Genomic DNA, 13,432 nt, shown 5'->3' on the forward strand with positions numbered 1-13,432 from the left:
ACACGGATTTATTAGTACAATATAAGTTGTTTTCATGATTATATAATTGTTATTTATTAGATTCTGAAGGTAACAACTGGCTATAATAATGCTTTATTATAAAGCGTAATACAACAGAAGGTGTTGTAGCATAGGATACCAATTTTAGAAAAAATTGGACATCTTTGGCTCAATGTTTACAAGAAACAATAATTAATTGTTGAAATAATTACATCATGTTTAAAAATAATAAAATACTTAAAGCACTGACCAAATATTACATTTAAATCAGAAAATACGATTATTTTTCACATTTTTCGGAAATAAATAATTGTTTAGATAAGTTATATTTCTTCAAAGAAATCTAACATTGTTTGAAATGCCATGGCAAATATTCAAATTGTCTATTAGTATTTATTTATGTGGAAAAAGCGACAGAAATTGCTAAAAATTAACAGTAATACGTTAAAAAAATAATTGTTTTGAGTCAAATTTGGGGGGGGGGGAATAATAAAATTTATTAGTATCCGAAAATTCCCTATGCTAATTAAATGGGATTTTAAAGTGCCCGGTGACACGTATTAATATTTGTATTTAGACAAAAAAGTCACGAATTTATTTCGACTAGAAATGGAAACTTTTGGGGTGTGACTTGCCCTGTAGCTCGAAAAGTGTTTTCTCAACCATTCTAGTGGAACGCACCTCAGTTCACCCCTCCCCCCAAAAAACTCTAAAAATTTACTTTTGACGTTTCTTTGCAATATTCTTTTATCAAATGGACATTTCATTTTCCATTCAGGCTTATTAGATGCTTCATTTCATCAACGTTTGCGGTATTAAGAGGACAAAAAGTTACGTTAATATCATAAAACTTCTATACTGCCTTGCGTCAAATAATTTATTATTTCCTCTTCAATTTGTTACCAAATAATTTGCCAAAATAAATCACATTTAAATAGTGTCTCCTTGTTCTCAACTGATAAAAATGTCCTTGGGAAAAATATTGTGCAGGATATTTTCACACCAATAATTATGACTCAACGGTGACACCGGGCAATTAGAATATATTAGAATAATCAAAAGGTCGAAAGCAAGTAACGCCCTCGTTGAGGCTATGACCCTTCCTAAAGTGACAAGGGGATGAATTCCTGTGGGAGCACACAGCTGGAAATTCGAACTCTTTGCCTCGTTGAAAATTCCAAGCCATTCTATCCCACGGGAACCTATTCTCGTATTACTAAGGAAGGAGAAAAATTATAGGGTTAGAGTCCTGTTGCGCACTCAGGTTCACTCAAGTACTGAATTTACAAGAAACGTGACCTCCGGTCACTTCACAGAGCCTCTTCATCATTATTAAATACCCAAAAATTTCATATCACATTTTATAACCCATAAAATATTGTTGAAATATTTTTCTTTATTTTGTAACAGGGGAAACTTAGAAAATTATAAGACGGTAAACTGTATGGAATTCCTGAAAATAAAGCCGAGAATCCTTCCCATTGTCCTTTTCTCTTTTTTATTTTTATCCAAAGTATTTAATGGGAGTTGTCCATTGTTAAATTCTTGATTTTATTTTCAAAAATTCTATACATTAACTGGATTATTAGACTTCAGGGGGGGGGGGGGCGTAAAGCTTTGCACTTTCAAAAAATCGATTTTTTTGTTTGTCTTTTCTTATTTTTAATCATTTGACGAATATAATCCAAAAATTTTAAGTCGATCTGAGCAAAACTCTCGAAGTTATTGTCTAGTTAGTCTCCTGTCCTCTAGCACTACAGCACTGACAGCTGCGGGCTTCTAAAACTTTGAACGCGTTTTTCACAAAACTACTTTTTCAAAGTCCGTGTTCACTGCCATTTCAAAACTACTTTACCGATTCAATTTAAACTTGGTACACATTTTCTACATATAAAATACCTCCCCCAACATTTAGTTTACAAAATTTTTTTCCATTAAGGGTGTTTACCCACCCCCAAAATGGTGGAATTTTTCGTGGAAAATAGCAGATTACACTTTAGATGACCACCAAAAATTTTTAAAGGCAAAAAAAATAATCAGAGAACGTTGGGAGGAGGATTTCATGATACTTTGACTAAATTTAAATGGTTTTTGGTTTCCGATAATTTCCGACTGAGATACACTGAACACCGCGAATTGTTTTTTTTTCCAAAACGTTCTCGGACAATCTCTGTCACCGGCTTGTTTTTAAATATATTCAAATTCCCGAAAGGGAAATGGCTTAATGGTGTAATAATAATAATAATAATAATAATGTACAAAAAGTTTGAACTGTTTTTTTAGGCTGAAACTTTTAGGCCTTCATTAAATAGAATTTAAATTTGATTTTAATCTAATTTAAATTTCTTATATTTGAATACGATGCACAGCAGAGTGGTCGAAAATTGTTTGCTCTCAAATTTTCCTGCATAACGCCGCAAATTTGGTTGAATCCAAACAAAAAATTTGTTTAAAAAAACGATATGTAGAGGTTTCGTAGTTCCATGAAGTTTATTATGCTAAGTGCTTAAGAATATTTCCCATAAAAAGACGTTTTGGTCATTTTCTTAAAGAATCTTCTATATTTGATTAATCGAGTTGAAACTCAACCTTTCCGTATTCAATTAGCTACTAAATACAAATGAATAATTATTTATTAAATATCACTCCCATAAGTCTGTTTTATATGGTCCCAACAAAAACTGTAAATGAAAAATGGATAAGAATTTTCAACTACAAATATAAATCTAAAAATAAAATATTTCTTAACAAAGTGATTCACCAAATATTTCAAACAAAATAGATAAATACTCAAACAAAGAAAAATAATAAATAATAATAATAAAAGAATTAAATTTTCAATCCAAAAAGACGAATTTTTAACATAAATAAATGACTTTTTAACCAAATTGATAAATTCTTGACAAAATAGTTACATTTTCATAAAATAAAGATTAAATTTCTATTAAAACATATGAACTTTTATGTTAAAACTATTTTTTTAAATAGTTGAATTTTTAACCAAAATAAAAAAATTTAATTTACAATACTAAAAAGTACTAAAACAGATTAATTTTTAATCAACAATTTTTTTTATAAAGTTGAACCCACATCTAGAAAAGATTTCAGTTCATTTTTTTAACACCAAAATATAGAATACAAGCATAAACCAAAATGTATAACTTTTGATCAAAATAGATTAATTTGCAACCAAACGGTTGCATTTTTATCCAGGAAATATGTAATCTCTTCTAAAGCAGGCGAATTTTAAAGTAAAAAAGATGAATTTACAAAAAGAGTTGAATTTTCAACCGAACAGTCTCATATTTATTCAGGAAGAATGACATTTTTTCTAAAATAGGTGTATTTAAAAAGGGCTTTAAAAAATAGTTAAATTTTCATCCAAAAAAGATTCCAGTTCAGCTTACAACAACAAAATAAGAATTGTAAGCAGTAAGTTAACTTTTTGCTAAATAGACGTATTTTTAAACAAGAAGTATGACGTTTTAATAAGATTTTTAAATTGAATTTTTAACACAAAAATAGGAATTTTAAACACAAAGTCAATTTTCTAGAAAATAGTTAAATTTAAAAAAAAACAATTGCATTTTTATCCAAGGAAAATGCAATATTTTTACTAGAAAAAGATGAACTTTTAAATCAAAAAGACAAATTCTGAGAAAAAATATTTTTCATTCAATTAATATTTCAGTTGACATATCAACAACATAATTTGAATTTTAAACAAAAGTTAAATGTTCAACAAAAATAGTTGAATTGCTAACTCAAAAAGAAGAATTTTCAACAAAACAGTTGAATTTTCAACCAAAAACCATGCCTTTTTTAGAAAATGGTTAAATTTTCAAGCTAATAATAAAATTTATAACTAAAAAGACAATGTTTAGGAATTTTTTTTTGCGTATTTGCAAAAAATTTGTCTACCCATTACAACTAATACGAATTCATGACAACATTTTAAATTAGGTTTAATATTCGTAAAAAATAAAACAATCGTTAATCTTAAAATAAAATATTTTGAGAAAGAGTTTCCTAAATATAAAAAAAGTTGCGAGTGAGCCAGTTTCACCCATATGCGGGGCTTAGCCCCATTTTACGATAACTACACTTTTTGCAAAAAATTACAATTTTCTCCTTTTTCTACTGTATTATAATTCAATGTATAGAATTGCTAAAATCCTTTTGAATTTTGAGAAGATTATTTATTGATAGATGTGATGCTTTTAACAAATTTTTATACTATCATTTACATTTTGGTAATTGTTTACTTTAATGGATTTGGACAATTTTTTATTAAATGGTTCAAAACCTTATTGAAAATCTTCTTTTGGGTTCAAAAGTAAAATATCATACTCACTCCTCATCTTTTCACGGTGTCATAGTTCTTATAAACATTTATAGTTTACTGATAAAAGAAAATTTTTTTGACAATATTGTAATTTTGGTATAATTTATGAAAAAATTTTTTTTTATTATTCTAATACTTCCAAGGAATAAACTGGTAAATAATAAAATCACTTAGAAATTATTTAAATTCTTAAAACAATTAATTTAAATCTATTGTTATTTATATAACATGCATACAATTTCTAATCGATTCATATTTTTTCTATATAATAAATTTTTTCTGATTGACCAATGTTTTCCATCACAATATGCTTGTATAAGCATAACCGAATGCTTGACTGATTTTTTTTGCAAGCTTAATAACAGCCTAACAATATAAATTACAGAATATTTTACTTTTTAGGCATAGAAAATTGTTCAAAGTGTTGTAAATGATTCAGTCAGAAATTTAAAAAAGGCATGAAAGTAAATAATTACCTGAATTTCTTACGACCATCAAGTTACTACAAAAGAAAATCTATCCAGCAAATCTTTTCGCTACTCAAAATTATTAAATAATAATTTTGAATAACCTTCAGCAATTAATAATAATAATTATAAATAAAATTATTCTTTAAACTGTTTTATTACGATTTTTTAAAACAGCTTGACCTAATCTAATGCAATTGCTCCTTTTTTGACTCTTAGATGATAATTCTAGAATTTAAAAAGGAAAAGATGTAAAATCTTTGTAATCTTAATAAAAAAGAAAGGTTTTTTACCTCAATACTGTGATTCAGAAAATGTTGGAATTGCTTGTCTTTTAGGTTGCACCAGTTGCGATAAAACACTTTTTCTAAAGACCCCTGAAATTGAAAAAGTTCTACAATTGCTGTGGTCGACTGAAAATAAAAAATAACCTATCTTGGATGTCTTGGATAATCATCTGACAAGACATGTTGGAACTGAGCGCGAAACTATGGGGATCTGTTTGTCGTCGTCATGGCGATGAATTATCGAACGAACTCAACCCTTGTAGTAGTTGGAAGGTGGTAACTTTATTCACTTTCCACTGGAGAAGCGATTTTTCAAAAGAGACCGGAAGAATGCACGACGTGCTTTCAGAGGAATGACTGTTACATGTTTGTGTTAATTTTGTCCCTTCATTAGCTGAGTGGCGGCTCAGACATATGCATACATACATACACATATTCATATACACATAGGAACCTCCAGGATTTCAAAAGATAAATTCACAGAGAATTCTTCCGGAGAATATCATTATACAAAAGAAATACCACAGAAAATACTGCTCACATTCTCTAGAATATTAAACTACACAGAGACGAAATTCCGGGAAATATTTCACTTGATGCAAAGTCTGAATGCAGATTTGCATCGAATTTAATTTTAGAGCGTCTCAGTTGCTGAATTCTATCCAATGATGGATTAAAGGAAAGCCAAAGCCGAAGGCTATATTCAAAAAGAGAAAATTGTTTCTCAAGTGAGACTATTGTCTGAGAAAGAAAATTACCCATTTTCCTAGAAAGGCAGTTGGCGTGCCAAAAAGCGGATCTCTAGAAAAAATGTGTCTATGATTTTAAGAAAAAATATATTGTTGTTGGTAACATTTGAAAGAAAAAGTAATGTTTTTAATGCGAAAATGTTAAAACTTTATAAAAATGTATTAAAAATTGTTAACAAACATTAAAAGGAGTGATCGGATATTTTTAAAAATTCTCTAGCTGCGCTGGGATTCGAACTCAGGTCTGAGAATGGCCGGTCTACAGCTCATAACATAATTATTTAATTAATGAATTTCATCTGACAAAAACAAAAAAGGTTGTGAAAAATGAATTGCAGTACTCTTTGTAGCTCAGAAAGCAAGAGCACCATACAAGTAAGCCGATATCTCTCTACCGTTTCCAATTTTTAAAGTAAATCTGTCTATTCCTGAAATCGTTCAAACAATTTTTCTAAACAATTGCGGGGTGTTCAGTAACCTGAAAAACCTGGAAAACCCTAAATTGTTTAGAAATTTTTATATACATGGAAAAACCCTATAATATATTTTAAACCCCCTTTCGAATAAAAGGATTTTACTTGAAAACCCTTGAAATTATTTAGACTTTTATTTAGCAAACTTTGCCACAACTTAGAATATTTAAATGAACTGTAACTTATTAGAAAAATTCAAAAATATTAGAGTTTGATTTTCACAGAGAAATTTTTGATACACTGCTCAATAGTGTCCAAAGAATATCAGGTTTTTAAATTCTTGCAGAAAATGATTTAAAATCGTTTGCATTTTTTTCAATTTCATCAAATTCTCTGACATCTCTGAAAATTTCTTAAACTCTTCGAAAATTAATTAAAACCCCTTTAAATTATTTATAATAATAATCATTTTCAGCCTTTAGTTCAGCAAAAATTTTCGCAATTCAGAAATTTGTTTAGCAATGTAAAAATCGTATAAAATATTTTTGAATATTTCAAATCGGCATTAACAGTTATTAATGAAAATATTGTTAAGACAAACTTCTGATGGATTGCCCAATAGCATCCAAGACACATAAGTCTTTTTGAGTTAAAAGAACAAGTTTATTTAGACAGAGAAAAATTGTTTAAATAACAAATTGTTAGCTCAATTTAAACAAGGACTTGCTACATTGAAATTTTTCTAAATTGCAAAATATTTTAAATTTTAAATGTTCCCTCGAAGAGTTAAACACTGTTGAGATTTGTTGTATCTGTCCCCATAAAATTTCTTTAAAGCTTTACTAATTTCTGAAAATATCTCGAAATCATCTAAAATTTCTTGAAATTACTCGAAATTACTTGAAATCACTTTAAAATACTTTGAGTCACTCGTATTTATTCAAATTTTATGAAATATCATGGAATTATTTTAAATCCGTGTAATCCCTTAAAATCGTGAAAATATGTCTAAACTGCTTGAAATATTTCGATATGCTTTGAAATTATCCTTCAAGCCTTTTGAAAACCATCAAGATTAATCTAAATCGCTTGCATTTTTTTAATTTCACGACATCCCTTTAAATTCATTAGAATATTTTTAAACCTCTTGCAAAAAGTATAATCCTTTCAAGTTATCCTTAAAAACTTTGAAAATTCTTAATACCCTTTGAAAGTTGTCAGAAAATTTTTAAAGCCCTGGATATTATTTTATAATATTTGATAACATCTCTTTAATTTTTTTTAAATATCTTAAAATTGCTTCAAATTACTTTAAAGTTCTCTAAAATCCCTTCGAATTTTATAAAAATAACTTGTTTTTATTCTCGACACCTTGAAATATTTTTTCAAATCCCAAAAATCGCTTAAAATCTTTTATACTCTCAATTAAAATCTTTCGAAATTGCTCAAAACCCATTAAATTCCTTAAAATGTTTTTAAATTTTTCAAAATTGTTTGAAATCACTTTAAAAAGTTTAAACCATTGCATCTTTTAATTTTATAAAATTCCTTCGAAAATTTAAATTTTAAAGCCTTTTGCAAAAATCAAAATCCTTAGAAATTATACTGAAAACTGTGCAAATCCTCAATACCCTTTGAAATTTTGCAGACAAGTTTAAAACCCTTAACATTTTTTTTAACATTACCTTAGATCTCCTTAAATCGTTTTAAATAATTTAAAATTAAATTAAATTACTTTAAAAGTCCTTAAAATCCCTTCGAACTTTTTAAAAGTGACTTGATTTTTCTCAATCAATTATAATCCTTTAAAAAAACGAAATCCTTTAGAATTTCCCTTCAAACATATTGAAACCCATCAAAATTGCTCAAAATGATTTTTAAATGTTGTGTTCCCTTGAAATCTTTCAGAATATTGCAAAATTTTTTAAAAGTGCCCCAAATCCTTCAAACCCCTTTGGACTTTTGTAAAATCACTCGATTTGTCTTTAATTTTCTATTTTTAAGCCCCTTGAAATCTCATGAAATATCCTAGAATTCATAAAAAAGGTTAAAGTATTCCCAAACTTTTGCTTTTTTTATTTTATAATAAAATTATTAAACATAACTGTGATAAACAGTTTAAAGCAAGACATTTTTCATTCCAGGAGGTGTGATATTGCAAAAATGTATACGTTATAAAAATTGATCTCAGACTTTAAAAGTATCTCAAAAGCAGGATCGAAAATATTTTTACTATGTTTTTGGGATATGGTACTCATGAAAGAAATTCGTGACTTGAAAAGCACAACCTCCTGAGTATAACCGGAATTTATTTTCTTTTCGACAAAAAGCTTGATATTAGTATTCAAGTGATTCCTGATCTGTGATATATATATCTATCCACCTATATCCTGACGTGGGAGCGGTCGTGTGAAATCCACTGAATCTTTCAAAGGTTAGAGAAGGAAGTGAAGGATTCGAATAAAAATTTGACGAGAAATCCTTCAAAGAAAGCCTTTCACAGAAGCTTTTCAAGCGGAAACCCCGGATATTAAGTACCCAAAGCGATTTTAATGAAACAAGATTACCCGCCACAAAAGACTTGCGGTCAAATATTATGAGACTTTAAATTTATTTTCAGTGTTATTATTGAGTGATTGTTCACTTTGTTTATGCCAATATAATTCCACTCAACAGAAAACTTAATTAAAACAACTATTATTTACAAAAAGCATGACATCTTTCAAATAATGACTTAAAAACTTTGAAAAGAGAATGAACATTTGTTTATTTTAGTTCAGATTAATTTATTGGCTATGTCTAGGCGTCCGGAATTCTAGAGGAATTGCCCAGCCCGTCTCGGAACGGCCATTTGTCAAGAAATATTATAATTTTTTATGCATCAACTGGGTAAGCGCGCGAGACTGCGACTGCCGCTTTTTTTTAAGGTCGAAAGGTTGGTCGTGGTCTACTGGTTCAGGTAACTTATTGACTATGGATGCTGTCGCTGTTTGTGCAGGTCCCCATATTGCTCGTTTAATTTTTGTTTTTTCAAACATTTTTCATTTGAAGTGGAATTACAAATACCAAGAATGAGAAGAATATTTTTTAAAGTATTTTTAAACCGAAGCATTATATCAATTAGAAAAAAACTATTTAATAATTAACGTTTTCACTAATTATCAGTACCTGAAACATTCTAATTCTCATTTGCGATCGAAAACAATATGAAAATAGTGTCAAGTGTAACCGAACACTCTTATGTGATCGGTCACTACACTTTCACCCCCACCCCACAACCTGGAAAGCATGTCGAGCGTGAACGATCACTATCCTGCCAACTTCCCTTCTCCAACATCCTTAAAAAGGGTTCTTTAGCGTGACCGTTCATTTTATTGTGACCGATCACTATACTGACGACACCCCTTCCCCAACAACCTTGAAAGGATGCCGAGCGTGAACGTGGGCCGTGACCGTGACGTTGAGATTGATTAATCTTCTGTGACGTGTCAATCTAATAGCGATCCCTCCCTCCCCCAACAACTCGGATCGGGAAGCGAGTGTGACTCAGTGAGGGGCGTATGAACCATTTCCAAAAACGAATTACTATTTTCACGAAAACACTGCACGTCAACACTTCGTATGTGAAGCACGCACTTTTACAAATATACCGCCTGATGATGACGCAGTTTCATAACAAGCCATACGAAGAAGCTGTGTCATGGAAAATCACTTACTTTTATTAATATTAGATTAAATTTTCACTACAAAGCACAGTTTTCACCATTCTCACGTCAACACTGGACACTTGGAGGTTAGGACTTCGATGTCTGCAGCCGATCGCAGTCAATTTTGATGATACAATTTTAAAAATGTTTATTTTCATGAAACCGGCTACAATAAATAATATAAAGATAATAGAAAATTGTCATTAGCAGTTTAATATTCCTGAATTTAGATGTGTATTTCTTCACTGTATACTTCGTTTCACCAAAACTATGCACAGATCTCTAAAACAGCACTTTTTAAAATTGTATATCAAACTCACGACGTAACGTTGGTAGGAATTAGGAATATTTTAAATACAAGTTTATAAATTTTTAACATTTTTGAAACTCTTTACATTAAATAACGTTAAAAGAACAGGAAGGTTACGGTAACTTTTTGATATCCCCAGTGGATACTAAGCAACCGTTTGTAGTACACATACCTTTTTTTATAAGTGGATAACTCTATTGATTACAACAGTTTTATATATTCGATAAAAATTCAATTTCCAATAAAAATAATTTATTCCTTCAACCTAACAAATTTTTAGAAAACTCTCCAGGAGCAAATTAAATTTTTATATAAATTCTAAATGCTTGAATTCGACACAAATGCAAAGGAAATCAGAGTAAAAGAAAAACATTCAGCATAGGGGTCTAAATAAACAAATTTTTCTCATTATTTTAATTTTAGCCACTAATATCAAGAAAAAAATAATGTCATATAGCAAATATAGCGAAACTTAAAAAATGCGTGACGCATTCCGAGAAAAGGGACCTAATAGGCAAAAAATCGATTTTCGAATTATGATAAATTCTATAAGTTCTTAAACTGCTCTTTCTAGTAGTAAATTTAGAAATGTTGTATCTGCATTATTTCACCAGATATAAATGATTGAAAAAGAGATTTTGAATGCGTGCGGAGTGGCGGAGATTTCTTCAATCGCTCGCCCTGTAAAATTTTACCTTAGAAAGAAAATAACCCCTCCAGCATAGGGGCACGCATAAACATATTTTCCTTATTTTTTACATTTTTTAACCACTGATATATGTAAAAGGGGGGAAAGGAGTAGATTGACCCGAGGAAAAAATCTACTTCTGTCCCGTGTTGCACATAGTATTTTATTCCATTCTCGACCACGGTCACCTCTAGGCCCTGAAAAGCGGATCCGACGCTAATTTTACTTTCGCCCCACAGATGCTGTTTTCTACTGTCGTCCCTAATTTCAGGGGCAAGAATGACTATTTCAGTCGAGTTTGTAGTAAAAGATATAATAATACACCGCAAATTTTATTTTTTATCCAAATTCTACAATCCAAGATCTTCCTTTTGTTTCATCTCCGAAAGAATTCGGACTAAAATAAAAGCTCCTAACATAGGGATATAAATAAACAAATTTTTCTTATTTTTCTCATTTTTTCCCCTTAGGCATCAGCCTCAAAAAAAAGCTTGAAGCATAGTGGTCTAAGAAATACAATTTTCCTAATTTTATTTATTTTTCTAATTTTTAACTTCCAATATCAAAAAAAAAAGAAGCCCAATAGAAAATTTGATTTTTCATATAAATTCTACATGTTATGATCATCCATTTGAGCTATCCCGAAGAAAATCAATCATGAATTATTTTATTTTATCATTTTTTTTACATTCTCTTCAGAGAATGTATTCGATTTGTGTAAAATTTGCCCCCCCCCCCCCCTAACGCGTTGTTGTCCAATATCCACGTTTTGAGACCCTATGAATCCGAAAAATATATATGTCTGTATGTCTGCTTGCGAGCACGATAACTTTTTTAAAAATTAGTCTATTAGATTGGCCCTTGGTGCATTCTTTTAGTTTCGAAAACTGAGGGTCAAGTTCTCTAATTTCCAAGATTCAAAAATTGTATGTACGGTTATTAGCAGTACCTAAAAAGACGAACATTTTCTCCTAATGACTTTTTTAATTAAAAAATTTACAAGAGTTATAGTACTTATAAAATTAAAAAAAAACGAAAATGAAAATTTTAAGCAAAACAACGCAAGAAATGAGAAAAAATAGTGCACCCAATATATATCTACAAATTTGTTATCATTCATATTTTGATAGAACTTGTATTCTTGGTTTTATCGATAAAACACAGCATTAAAAAAGAAAAATTGAATTTTTAGACAAACGAAACAAGCTACGAAAACAGAAAGCAGCAAAATTTGTCCAGCAAAAAAAATCTGCATATTTTTTATCAATCATTTTTTATAGAATGCGTAGTTTTTGTTTTAATCGTGAAAAATAACTTTGACAGCAAAAAAATCAAATCTTTGGAAAAATTATGCATGGTACAGGAACACATAAATAAAAATAATTGTATATTTAAAAAATATTTACAAATTTGTAATAAACTTCTGGTATAAAAAAAATATTTAAAATGAAAAAAGAAATATGAACTTTTTGGAAAAACGACACAAGCTACAATAACATTTTAACTTATAAAATTTTTCGCCTAAATCATATCTACAAATAAATATAAATTGATGGAAAACAGCGCAAGTCGCATTAAAATGTTTAATCACAAACTTGCTTTTCTATGTAATGCAGACCTAATGTTTAGTTTTAAAATCAAGATAATGAAAATACGTATGTTTCTATTTCAATACATATTATGAATTGTAATAACAGAAATTTATTTAAATGATAAGTTTTTCATGGCAGCTAAGAATGAACATTAGTGTAAGTTAAGGAGCATTAAAGAGATAAGGAGAGTTGAAGTAATCATGTATAATAAAATGTTTACATTAATTTGCAATGTTTGAATAAGCAGAACCAGTCCAAGGTGCAGAAGTAAATATAATATACATGTGATATGATAGTGTTGCGCATAGTGTAGAAAAGTTAATATTATAGACAAAAACGAGGGCGAAACACGAGATGCATGATAATAATGTGTTCATTAAAGCCAAAGGAGTTTTAACAAAAGAGAATTCACAACGGCCAACTTACAGTGGTCCATTTGTTTACCTTCAATTTTAAAAGACCTGCGCAAAAATGTGCGGAAAATACAAAGACCCAGCGCGTGTCGCGAGGTAAATTCATTATAGATAGTGAAGTCTGTGACGAGAATTATTACTTTTTTATTTATTATTATTTAAAATCTCAATAATAACGAGCATACAATCAATATTCAAGATATCATTAATACATCTAGTTTATACATTAAATCTTAGTATAAATATGAAACTATTATTTGAAAAAGTCTAATGGATTAAATTAGTTATGTTGAAAAAAATTAATCCCGTGCCTTTAAAAATATTTGATCATTGGCCGATTGTTTTTTTTTTTTTTGTCATTTTTTGTCAAAAATTAAAAAAGAAATTCAGCAAACAACTCAGAATAAGGAGGTGAAATTCAAAAAAATAAAAAAATAGTATCATTTAGAATGTTTAACATA

The 13,432-nt window shown here is 29.2% G+C and overlaps 1 protein-coding gene across 1 annotated transcript in view; it reads right to left on the reverse strand.

Annotated features, from left to right (window-relative positions):
* The window catches only part of LOC117174640 (cilia- and flagella-associated protein 53-like), a 55,587-nt gene extending 50,300 nt beyond the window's left edge, over positions 1-5,287 (reverse strand). The window contains exon 1 of the mRNA XM_033363916.1: positions 5,106-5,287. The gene's annotated coding sequence lies outside the window, so the exon portion shown is untranslated. The remainder of the gene's footprint in view (positions 1-5,105) is intronic.
* Positions 5,288-13,432: the final 8,145 nt, after the last annotated feature.

Source organism: Belonocnema kinseyi, chromosome 6 (assembly GCF_010883055.1).
Source record: "Belonocnema kinseyi isolate 2016_QV_RU_SX_M_011 chromosome 6, B_treatae_v1, whole genome shotgun sequence".
NCBI classification, from domain to species: domain Eukaryota; kingdom Metazoa; phylum Arthropoda; class Insecta; order Hymenoptera; family Cynipidae; genus Belonocnema; species Belonocnema kinseyi.